We start from the raw sequence: 12,941 nt of genomic DNA on the forward strand, positions 1-12,941 counted from the left end.
TTTTATACTAAATGTGTTTATATGTAATCAACAAGGACCTGCTGTAGAGCACAGAGAATTCTACTCAATATTCTGTAATGACCTGTAAGGGAAGAGAATCTGAAAACGATTCAGTAAATATATAGGTAAATCACTCTGATGTACATCTGAAACTAACGTGTGTGTGCGTTAGTCCCTTAGTCGTGTCCGACTCTTTGCGACCCCATGAACTGTAGCCCACCAGGTTTCTCTGTCCATGGAATTCTCCAGGCAAGAGTACCGGAGTCAGTTGCCTTTCTCTTCTCCAGATGATCTTCCCGACCCAGATATTGAACTAGAATCTCTTACATTTCCTGAAGACTAGCATCTCTTTCAGAGAAGGCAATGGCACCCCACTCCAGTACTTTTGCCTGGAAAATCCCATGGACGGAGGAGCCTGGAAGGCTGCAGTCCATGGAGTCGCTAGAGTCGGACATGACTGAGCGACTTCACTTTCACTTTTCACTTTCATGCATTGGAGAAGGAAATGGCAACCCACTCCAGTGTTCTTGCCTGGAGAATCCCAGGGACGGGGGAGCCTGGTGGGCTGCCATCTATGGGATCGCACAGAGTCGGACACAAGTGAAGCAACTTAGCAGCAGCAGCATCTCTTTACCACTAGTGCCACCTGGGAAGCCCCGATATAAAATTTAAAAAATGTAAATGTGTGTGTATGTGTGCCTGTCTGTCTATGGATATGTGTAAGGCTGTGCTGAACATCTGTTCTGTTGGTCCATAGCATCACTCCTTTCGACTCTGGCCTCTGCGAGGCAGGCTGACCTGTCAGGATGACATCTGCGGACTCCCTTAGTCACTGGCCTCTTGATAGGTTCAGCCAATAGGGTGTATTGGCAGGAGATGGGAGGCAGGGGACAGCAAGGGCATGGAGTATCTATTCCTGGGAACACACCCCAGTGTGGTCACTGCACAGAGCATTGGACCACATGCCTTGTCCAGACTGAAGCCTGGCAAGACCTTTGCTCTTACCATCCCAGGGAGGTGCATTGCTATGTCCTCCTGCATCCTCTTCACACTTTTGTAAATAGTCTCTTTATTAAGGTCTCTTCACATTACCCAACAAGAGCATTTCTTGTTTCTTGTCCTTACCCTTTATTAATATAAATCCTTAATAGAAATGATAGAATGGACTATGTAGGTAATATTGTCACCTGCCTCCCAGCTTGAATATCCTCATTCTTCTGGCTAGTTTTCTTCTTCTGTGGATGTCCTAAAATATATGCCCTTTTTCCACTACCTGTCTGCAACCACCACCCCAGGGCCATGAAGGGCCAGCTGTATGAATACCTTGCCCCTAAGCCAGACCATAGGGATTCTTCAACCAGATCTTCTCACATTAGGGGTCAAGGTTTCCCTCTTCTCAGACCCAGAACTGATGACTGTAATCCCAGGGCTCTCTGACCATCTTCCCTCATCTCAGGTTGAGCCTCTGTAGACCAGGGCACAGCAGAGACAACTCGGGATGAGAGACAGATGGCTCCTGGGGTCAGTGTGTCCAGTTCCAAACCCTGAGCCCCTGGTCCCTCCAACCCTCTCTTACAATTGCCTTCACCTTTTCTGTGAACTAACATATTGTATTCTCATTTTGCTTGAACTAGTTGGAGTTCCTGTTACATGCAATTTTTTTATCAAGGTACTGATTAAAACAATGGCAGAACTTGGCGACCTGATATGTTTCTAATATTTGAATCCAGTTGTTTTGAAGAATTCAGTGATGCTGGCAAGGAATGCACTAGAAAAGTTCTGATCCATTCATATATGTGTCAGAATCCGTGGAACTTTTTATTACCAAGAGCCTTCAGAAAGCCTCTCCTGAAATTCAATACACTCTAGGGCATATTTTGGACAGGTTCCTAGTCCAGATTGCTTCCCAGAGAGGAAAATGATTGGGTTGGGAGGCAAGGTATGTCAGTATGGTGTGCAAAGAGAGGAGAGCTTTTCTTTCTTCTAGCTTTTTAAAAAAATAATTTTATTTATTTATTTGTTTTTGGCTGTGCTGGGTCTTAGTTGCTGTGCGGGCTTTTCTCTAGTTGCGGCAAGAGGGGGCTCCTCTTCATTGCGGTGCATGGGTTTCTCATTGCAGTGGCTTCTCTTGTTGCAGAGCACTGGCTCTAGGGCATGTGGGCTCAGAAGTTACAGCTCCCGGGCTCTAGAGCAAAGGCTTAATACCTGTGGCGAATGAGTTTAGTTGCTCCGAGGCATGTGGGATCTTCCTGGATCAGGGATCGAACCCGTGTCTCCTACATTGGCAGGTGGATTCTTTACCACTAAGCCACAAGGGAAGCCCCTTTCTTCTCTCATTTTTAAACTAGCAAGTATGGTTGGGTATCAATGACTAACAATGATGTCTTGGTTTTAATGCTCATTGTGGAGTTTTCCTTATTTGGTTTTTGGTTGAGAGAGCCTGAATGACTGTTAAATTGAATAATAGACGAAAATTTATTTTTCCTAAACACAGTTGCTTCCCTCTGTAGGTATTACATTGTATGGCTTCAGGAAAACTACAAAGGCAGCACAAAAGGCAAACGGGGCGTGTGCTCCATTGTAAAAGTGTCCCCCACCCTCTCTCCTTTTGCTCTGTATTAATAGTTTTTCCCTGGCAGCACCATTGTGAGGCTAACAAAGGCCTTGGAAAGATAGGAAATGGTGTGCAGCTATTAATAATAGTTTATCTTCCTACATTTAGAAGTAGTAAGCCAATACAACTTGCTATTTTTGTTGTCACTATCAAAGGACATCTTTTCACTAAAATTCTAAGTGTACTTTTGGATCATTACTGATAAAGCTATTCTCTGGAGAAGTTAGGACTCTGAGTTCATAATATTAATAATGAGCATCATTAAAACACCATAACAGGAAAGACAAGACCAAGAAATAAATACAAGGACTTCCCTGGGTGGTCCAGTGGCTTACAACTTCACCTTCCAGGGCAGGGGATGTGGGTTCCATCCCGGATTGGGAAGCTAAGACCCCACATGCCTCATGCCGAACAATCCGAGACATAAAACAGCAGCAATATTGTAACACATTCAATAAAGACTTTAAAAATGGTCCACATTAAAATAAAAAAAGAAGAAGAAATAACTACAAAGAAGGGTGGGGGAACATTGGAAAAATATTCCCCAAGGAGAGGATGGGCTAGGGAAACATCCAAATCCAGTTGTTCTCAATCCACCAACTGCTGGTTTTACTCTTGAGGGAGATATTTGTGAATTCACTTAGAGCTTAGAAGAACATGTTAATGTTGAATATGCTGTTTAGATCTCCAGCACAGAGCATTAGACCACATGCCTTGTCCAGACTGAAGACTGGCAAGACCTTTGCTCTTACCATCCCAGGGAGGTGCATTGCTATGTCCTCCTGCATCCTCTTCACACTTTTGTAAATAGTCTCTTTATTAAGGCTTGCAGAACTGCTAGCCCCCATGGAGCTACACTAAAGAACTCTACTCCCCTACTGGTTCCTGGGGGTTGAGTAGAGACTTTCCAACCAGCCACCGGGTGCTGGAATATCCCCATTTCCCAAACTGCCTCCATCGTGATCTCACAGTTTGGCAAGCACTTTCTTCTCCTTCTGGGCCACCAAAGAAGAAGAATTCCTGGGACTTCCCTGGAGGTCCGGTGGTTGGGATATGGCACCTTCAATGCAAGGGCACGTGTTCCATCCTGAGTTACGGTACTAAGGGCCCGCATGCCTCTCAGTGCGGCCAAATTTAAGAAGAAGTGGAGAAGACGAGTTCTTTCCCTCGTGATGACAAAAGAAGAAAGCATTCTCAGGTAGCCAGTGTTAACAGGAAGGGCACTGACTGACATTTGGGGATGTTCACTTACTGTGTTCAGGGCCTGGGAAGGGCTGACACCAGGGCCTTCCTTCAATTTCATTCACAATAAGTGTATCATTGATGCACTGTGTCTGGTTGGGTTTACAGAAATAGCTGTGTTGCTTGTCAATCATGGGAAGTGGCAAGTGTTTGATATCTCCTTCATTGTGGGCACAAAATAGCATCTAGACATCCCAGGCTACTCCACTCCCCTGGTCCTTTGTCCTCCACGGAACCTCAAGGGGAAGGTCACCCTGGGCGACCTGAACTGAGGTGCCAGAAACTGCAGAAATGTCCTACCAGCCTCCTCACGAGATTCCCTGTTGACACAATGTAACACAACCCCCTTTACAGTATTCTGGCAACAACCAAAACCAGAAATAACTCATACATTAAAAAAAATAAACCTCAAAAGATTTTCTTTTTTTCCCCTCAAAACATTAGCATGCAAAGTAGTTAGCTAGTAGTCACTAATAACTTTTTTCCCTGCAAAATTATTGGCTAATTATACCAATTATTGCATTCTCAGCCTATCAGGCCATGCTTGGATCATCCAGAGACAAAAGTGTTCCTTGGAACCGATCCACAGGGCAACAGATGAAGTCTGTTTTGGTGGTTCTTTCTTGCCAGCCGTGCTCAGGATCAGTGCTGACCATGGAGGCCTGGCCTCGGTCCACAGTGAGTGGTTCCAGCTTGTCATCCAGAGTTCTTAGGAGGTGAATCCTCCATTGGCAGCCCTCTCTTCTCTGAAACGTTCATAGAGATGAGTAACTGCCGCATACACGTGAGCTCTAACACAGACCAATCACTCCTATCTTTCAGGACACTGGAAACCCTGATGACACGGGGATGGACACGTTTAAATGATATAAAGCCTATCTCCATTTTAGAGCATCCTTCCCTATACACTGTATTACATTACATACAGCTATACTGAGGACAATTTCACCTGGTTTATATATGAAGAAGCTGAGAAATGTCTACAAAGTCAGCAAAATGTTCACACATCTATCACGTGGTTGATATTAATAATTTAAGGTTCTTCCAAAGTATATGTGTAACTTTACATTTGAAAGCATCCAGGCATTAAAACTTGGACTTCCCAGGTGGCTCAGTGGTAAAGAATCTGCCTGCCAATGCAGGTGACGTGGGTTCGATATCCCAGTAGGGAAGATCCCCTGGAGAAGTAAATGGCAATCCACTTCAGTATTCTTGCCTGTGAAATCCCATGGACAGAGCAGCCTGCAGGCTACAGTCCAGGCGGTCACCAAGGTTGGACAGGACTTAGTGACTAAACAACGACAGCAAGGCATTAAAACTTAATCCCCATTCAGAAAAGTTTACTCCATGGAGCTCAAAGCTTAGTGAACTATTAAAACTTTTTTAAACTTAAGTTTAGGGTGGAATTGTCAAGATTCTCCAGACAATATGATAGGACTATTAGGTAAATCTTAAAAAACAACTTAAAACATATTTACATCTTATCACTTGTCAGTGTCTATATTACGAATTTATGTATTTTTGGTTGTGCTGTGTCTTTGTGGCTGCACACAGGTTTTCTCTAGTTAAGAAAATGAGCAGAGGTTACTCTCCAGCTGTGGTGCGGTGCTTCTTATTGCAGTGGCTTCTCTTGTGGAGCATGGGCTCTAGGGTGGGCAAGCTTCAGTATTTGCCAAACACAGGCTTAGTTGCCCCCTGGCATATGGTATCTTCCCCAACCAGATCGAACCTGTGTCCCCTGCTTTGGTAAGTGGATTCTTAACCATTGACTCACTAGGGAAGTCCTCTATATTACTTTTTAATCAATTAAATATTTGATGAAAATTGATGTTTGTTATGCCCAAAGTTTTTCTGACTCTGCTGTATTTGCTGTATTATACATGTACTCATCATTATATTGTGGCTTTAAATCACTTGATAGCACAACATATTGGAGATTTTTATCTCTGATGATTCTTTTCCTCTCATGGTTCTGGTACAAACATTCTATTTATGGCCGGGCATGGTAAGGCAGGTTAGGGGCAGGTTGTAACAAGAACCATCTGTCCTCTCCCCCTATCTGAGTCCTTCTGTCATGATTAATTGTTGTTACCAAAAAAAAAAAAAAAAAAAAACCACCTCTTTGCTGGAGTTTTGCAAGAGGCAGTAGCCATGTCCTCCCTTTAGAGTATTAGAGCTTAAAATATGACATGCTTTATTCCCTGTGGCCTTAAACACACAGTTTCTGCTATCGTGGTTCCCAAGCCTTTCAGTAGATTGTGAGAGACAGGTGGAAACTACCCTTGGTAATGTCAGAAAATGGCAAGATGGAGACAAAATTGAAATCGTTAGTAAAGATGTTAGTCAAGAATATTCTACTTTGTATTGAGCATTTCAGGTGTTTGCTTGGTAGGGAGTAAATACAACTGAAGAAACTAGCATACGTATCATGTACACATTGAAATAAATGAGCTCCTACTGGGGGTGAGAAAATGTTGATATTGCAAAACCGTATATCCAGGTTTGGTAGAAATTAAATTGAAAACATAAATCCACATTTCCTAAAGACCTCTGCCATTGCTTAATTTCAAAAGCATCTCAAGGGAAAGAGGAAGGGGCCAGAGCTAGGATTTAATTTTAATTAGAAGGAAACATGTTTTAGGAGGGACTTTCCAGGTGACTCAGCACTAAAGAATCCTTCTGTAAAGTAGGAGATGCGGGTTTGGTCCTTTGAGTGGGAAGATCCCCTGGAGAAGGAAATGGCAACCCACTCCAGGGTTCTTGCTGGGAAAATCCCATGGACAGAGGAGCCTGTCAGGCTACAGTCCATCTATTGCATCGCAAACAGTCAGACACAACTGAGCACTTGTAGTATGTTCTAGGAAGGACCAGCATGGGAGAGAATGAAGGACGAGCAAGTCTGCTCAGAGGTCTTGCATCATTACCCGTGAAGAGGTGGATCCCAAAGAATGCTCTACAGTTCAAGAGGAAGAGTCACTGAGTTGTGGTACAAATACTCAAAAACACTGCCTGTTTCCTAATCCAGCCAGTATTTATTAAGCACCTTCTATGATTCCAGGACTGGATATAGGGAAAGGGAAAGAAGATGCAAACCTGATGGAGGATGTTATTGATTTTGTGTTTAATCATCAAGGAACTTTAGTCTAATTGGGAAACTGAGACATGAAACCCAGGACAACCATCTCAGCCTCTAATGGTGCAATCTGAGGGATCACAAGGCTCCCTTTTTCCCAGGACACCCTGAGTCTGACCATTTTTCTAAAGTCCTCTGTGTTAGAGCCATCCCTCCTGTTCAGGCTTTCTATTTAGGTAAAGATATGAAGAACACACACGCACTCACTGAATCCCTAAAAGCCTTTCTTACAATATTAAATATGTTACTTACAAGGGCTCATACAGTTAACAACACCTTAGTCTTGGTAAGAACCAAACAAGGTTCTCAAGAAATGAGACACAAGACATGAAACAAAAATACAGGTAAGGAAGGCAAACCAGAATGGCCCTGAATAAGATGTGAGAAGTAGCTAGGGGCAGTTGTTATGAGATTGATTAAGTGAGTTCAAACTACAGGTCTGGTATATGGGGACCTTCTGGGCCAATACAATAAAGCTGGACTTTTACTTATGAAGAGTGAAAAGGCAAGGAAGGTGACTACCAAGAAGAAAGTGTTGATAACCTGGTGATTGTCTTCAGACTGGAACAGAAGAGATGGAGACTGGGATCAGGGAGGTCAATGAGGAGGCTGTTGACTTTTTCAGGAATAGAGAGAAAGAATATCTGAATTAAGCAAACTCATAAGAATAATTTAATATTTTGAATAAATGTAATAATCTGAAGTGACAGATTGAATATGAGAATTGAGGTTTCCCTTGGGCAATGACTCCCAAGTTTTAATGTTCAGTTCAGTTCAGTCGCTCAGTCATGTCTGACTCTTTGTGACCCCATGAATCGCAGCATGCCAGGCCTCCCTGTCCATCACCAACTCCCAGAGTTCACCCAAACTCATGTCCATTGAGTCGGTGATGCCATCCAGCCATCTCATCCTCTGTCGTCCCCTTCTCCTCCTGCCCCCAATCCCTCCCAGCATCAGAGTCTTTTCCAATGAGTCAACTCTTCGCATGAGGTGGCCAAAGTACTGGAGTTTCAGCTTCAGCATCAGTCCTTCCAATGAACACCCAGAACTGATCTCCTTTAGAATGGACTGGGTGGATCTCCTTGTAGTCCAAGGGACTCTCAAGAGTCTTCTCCAACACCACAGTTCAAAAGCATCAATTCTTCAGCACTCAGCTTTCTTCACAGTCCAACTCTCACATCCATAAATGACCACTGGAAAAACCATAGCCTTGACTAGATGGACCTTTGTTGGCAAAGTAATGTCTCTGCTTTTGAATATGCTATCTAAGTTGGTCATAACTTTCCTTTCAAGGAATAAGCGTCTTTTAATTTCATGGCTGCAATCACCATCTGCAGTGATTTTGGAACCCCAAAAAATAAAGTCTGACACTGTTTCCACTGTTTCGCCATCTATTTCCCATGAAGTGATGGGACCATGATCTTAGGTATCTGTAAACCAGTGATGCTATTGAAGAACTTGGACAGAGGGTAGCAACATTATACAAGAGGCAGTGACCAAAACCATCCCCAAGAAGAAGAAATGTAAAAAGGCAACATGGTTGTCTAAAGAGGCCTAAAAATAACTGAGAAGCAAAAGAGAAAAGGAAAAATCTATCCATCTGAATGCAGAGTTCCAAATAGTAAGGAGAGATTAAGAAAGCCTTCCTAAGTGATCAATGCAAAGAAATAGAAGAAAACAATAGAACAGGAAAGACAAGAGATCTCTTCAAGAAATTTAGAGATACCAAGGGAACATTTTATGCAAAGATAGGCACAATAAAGGACAGAAATGGTATGGACCTAACAGAAGCAGAATATATTAAGAAGAGGTGGCGAGAATACACAGAACTATATAAAAAAAGATCTTAACGAACCAGATAACCATGATGGTGTGATCACTCACCCAGAGCCAGACATCCTGAGGTGTGAAGTCAAGTGGGCCTTAGGAAGCATCACTGTGAACAAAGATAGTGGAAGTAATGGAATTCCAGCTGAGCTATTTCAAATCCTAAAAGACGATGCTGTGAAAGTGCTGCATTCAATATGCCAGCAAATTTGGAAAACTCAGCAGTGGCCACAGGACAGTTTTCATTCCAATCCCAAAGAAAGGCAATGCCAAAGAATGTTCAAACTACTGCACAATTGCACTCATTTTGCATCCTAGAAAGTATTGCTCAAAATCCTCCAAGCTAAGCTTTAACAGTACATGAACCAAGAACTTCCAGATATTCAAGCTGGATTTAGAAAAGGCAGAGGAATCAGAGATCAAATTGCCAATATCTGTTGGATCATAGAAAAAGCAAGTGAGTTTCAGAAAAATATCTACTTCTATTTCATTGACTACACTAAAGCCTTTGACTGTGTTAGTCACAGCAAACTGTGGAAAATTCTTAAAGAGATGGGAATACCAGACCCTCTTACCTGCCTTCTGAAAAATCTGTATGCAGTTCAAGAAGCAACTGCTAGAACCAGATATGGAACAACAGACTGGTTCCAAATTAGGAAAGGAGTACATCAAGGCTGTATATTGTCACCCTGCTTATTTAATTTATATGCAGAATACATCATGCAAAATCCCAGGCTGGATGAAGCAAAAGCTGGAATCAAGATTGCTGGGAGAAATATCAATAACCTCAGATATGCAGATGACACCACTCTTATGGCAGAAAGCACAGAGGAACTAAAGAGCCTCTTGATGAAAGTGCAAGAGGAGAGTGAAAAAGCTGGCTTAAAATACAACATTCACCCCTTTCTGGCAGTGACGACCTCCTCACGAGAACATGCCTCTCGCAAAGGATCTTCTTCATCCCTCTCCAGAAGAGGAGAAGAGGAAACACAAGAAGAAGCGCCTGGTGCAGAGCCCCAATTCCTATTTCATGGATGTAAAATGCCCAGGATGCTCTAAAATCACCACCGTCTTTAGCCATGCACAAGCAGTAGTTTTGTGTGTTGGCTGCTCTACTGTCCTCCGCCAGCCTACAGGAGGAAAAGCAAGTCTTACAGAAGGATGCTCTTCCAGACGGAAGCAGCACTAAAAGTACCCTGTATCAAGGTGAACGGGAAACCATCCCAATAAACACGTTTTGGATTAAAAAAAAATACAACATTAAAAAAATGAAGGTCATGGTATCCAGTCCCATCACTTCATGGCAAATAGATGAAGAAACAATAGAAACAGTGGCAGACTTAATTTTCTGGGTTCCAAAATCACTGCAGATGGTGACTACAGTCATGAAATTAAAAGACAGTTGCTCCTTGGAAGAAAAGCTATGACAAATCTAGACAGTATATTAAAATGCAGAGATATTACTTTGCTAACAAAGGGCCATACAGTTGAAACTTCCCAGTAGTCATGTATGGATGTGAGAGTTGGACCATAAGGAAAGCTGAGTGCCAAAGAATTGATGCTTTTGACATGTGGTGTTGGAGAAGACTCTTGAGAGTCCCTTGGATGAGTTGCTAAAGAAAATGTGGTGCATATATACAATGGAATATTATTCAGCTATAAAAAAGAATGAAATAATGCCATCTGCAGCAGCATGGATACAACTAGAGATTATCATACAAAGTGAAGCAAGTCAGACAGAGAAAGGCAAAATCACATGATATCACTTATGTGTGGAATCTAAAATACGGCAAAAATGAACCTATCTCTGAAACAGAAACAGACTCACAGATATAGAGAACAGATATGTGGTTGCCAAGGGGCAGTGGGGAGAGAGACAGATGGAATGAGAGATTAAGTTTGGTAAATGCAAAATGTTACATTTAGAATGGATAAACAAGGTCCTACTGTATAGCACAGAGAACTATATTCAATATCTGTGATAAACCATAATGGAAAATAATTTTTTAAAGAAATTATATACATGTTTAATTGAATCACTTTGCTGTATGGCAGAGACTGGTATAACATTGCAAATCAACTATACTTCAATAAAAATAATTAAACTCTTCTCTTTGTTTTTATTCTAAAACTTCACTAAAATATATTTTTACTTATAGTGCTTAAGACTCACTGTGAATCATGAATCTGAGGATTATGTCTTTAGCAATTCTAAAAGTTTTTCAGATGTTATCTCTTTAAATATTCCATGCATCCCATTCTCTTGATTCTCTCTTGTAAGAGATACGAACATTTCATAAGGGTAGTACTGAGTTAGGCCTTATTATTTTTCTCTCTACTCCAATCTATGTCTCTTCATCTCTCCACATTGGAGTGCAAATAATTTCTTTAAATGTAATTTACAGTTCACCTAGTTTTACTTCTGCTCTTTAACCTTTTTATTGGTATTTCAATTTAATTACTTTTGCTTTTTATGTTTATAGAGGCTCTATTTGATTGTTTCTTTCAAATCTATGTGTTTCTTTTTCATAGACTCATTATTTTCTCACATTTCATTTTATTTATTTACTCATTTTGGCCACCAATGTAGGATCTTCATTTCCCGACTAGAGATTGAACCCACAACCCCTGCACTGGAAGCACTGGACTTCCAGGAAAGTCCCTATTTTTTTTCATATTTTAGAGTCTTTCTTTTATGCCCTTAATCACATTACATCTATTGCACAAAAAAGTGCAAGTGCTAGTTGCTCTGTTGTGTCCGACTCTGCACCCCCATGGAATGTGGTGCCAGGCTCCTCTGTCTTGGAATTCTCCAAGCAAGAATACTGGAGTGGGTTGGTTGCCACTCCCTTCTCTAGGGTATCTTCCCCATCCAGGGATAGAACCTGGGTCTCCTGCATTGCAGGCAGATTCTTTACTGTCTGAGTCACATAGTCTCTATTTAATCATAGTTCTGTGTTAGCTGGTGGTCTCAGGAAACTGAATCCTTGTAGGCATTGCATATGCTGACTCTCAGCCATGGTGAGTTGTTTCCTCGTGTGCATTGTATTCAGGAATCTGTGTTCACCTTCCTCAGGGGAAGCCCTCACAGCCTGAGCAAACAAGCTGTCCCTTCAGGACAGCTTTATGTTTGCTTCTTCCAGGAGCCTTAGGTGTATCTATCCAGTAGAGCCTATCATCAGACAGGACCAAATTTATATCAGTTTTTCAACTTACAGATACTTGGCCCAGGCAGATAGTATATCAACATTTAACAAAAATCTGCTTTTGTAAATAAAGTTTTATTGAAACACATACATACCCATTTATTGACATATTGTCAACAACAACTATCCATCTCCAAGGACAGAGTTGAAGAGCTGCAGCAAAGACTACATGGCCAACAGAGCTGCTAATTCACTTTGTGCCTTTACAGACAATGTCTGTGAACCCCTGGTATAAATTCAAACCCTAAACCAGAGCAGAGCTGGTAGAAGCTTACAGACTCTCAGGAGACACTAGTTTCCTCTGCTCAGAGTCCAAGCTGACGAGTTTCTTTGCTAACTCTATGTGTTAGTTGGAGTTTGGTTTTGCTTTTATTCTTACACTTCATACTTTCACTAAGAAGATAATTTTTTGATGGTCCTGAACTCATGCAGATTTATTGCATGAGTTTATTCGAACTCTTTCTTGCGTGAGTCCAGAGTCCTCGTATCCTGCGGACATTTAAATCCATATTCCTAAAATCTAGGAAAGCACATTTTTCTGCCATACCAACACCCCCTCCACAGCACTGGTTCACCCACAACTCCTATCCTAACTGCCTAGTTTTGAGTCTTGCAGATATCACTTATAGATCAACTCTGTACTAGGGTTGTTGTTTTTTTTTAATATTCATTAATTTTTTTATTCGGCTGCATCAGATCTTAGTCGTGGCATGCAGGCCCTTCGCTGCAGCATGCAGTCTTCTCTCTAGTTGTGGAACACGGGCTCCAGAGCTCGTGGGCTCCGTAGTCGTGGCACACAGGCTTAGGTGCCCTGTAGCATGTAGGATTTTACTTCCCCAGCCGGGGATCACACCTGTATCGCCTGCACTGGAAGGTGGATTCTTAATCGCTGGACAATCAGGGAAGTCCCTATATTAGA

General features: G+C 42.0%; 1 pseudogene across 1 annotated transcript; it reads left to right on the top strand.

Annotated features, from left to right (window-relative positions):
* The first annotated feature begins 9,717 nt into the window (after positions 1–9,717).
* On the top strand, positions 9,718–10,068 carry LOC147355217 (small ribosomal subunit protein eS27 pseudogene; annotated as a pseudogene). Its single transcript, XR_015144900.1, has one exon. The product of XR_015144900.1 is annotated as a small ribosomal subunit protein eS27 pseudogene (transcript).
* The last annotated feature ends 2,873 nt before the right edge of the window (positions 10,069–12,941 follow it).

The sequence above is a fragment of the Bos grunniens genome, chromosome 17 (genome assembly GCF_055505025.1).
Source record: "Bos grunniens cultivar Pamir isolate PY7600 chromosome 17, Bosgru_T2T1.0, whole genome shotgun sequence".
NCBI lineage: Eukaryota > Metazoa > Chordata > Mammalia > Artiodactyla > Bovidae > Bos > Bos grunniens.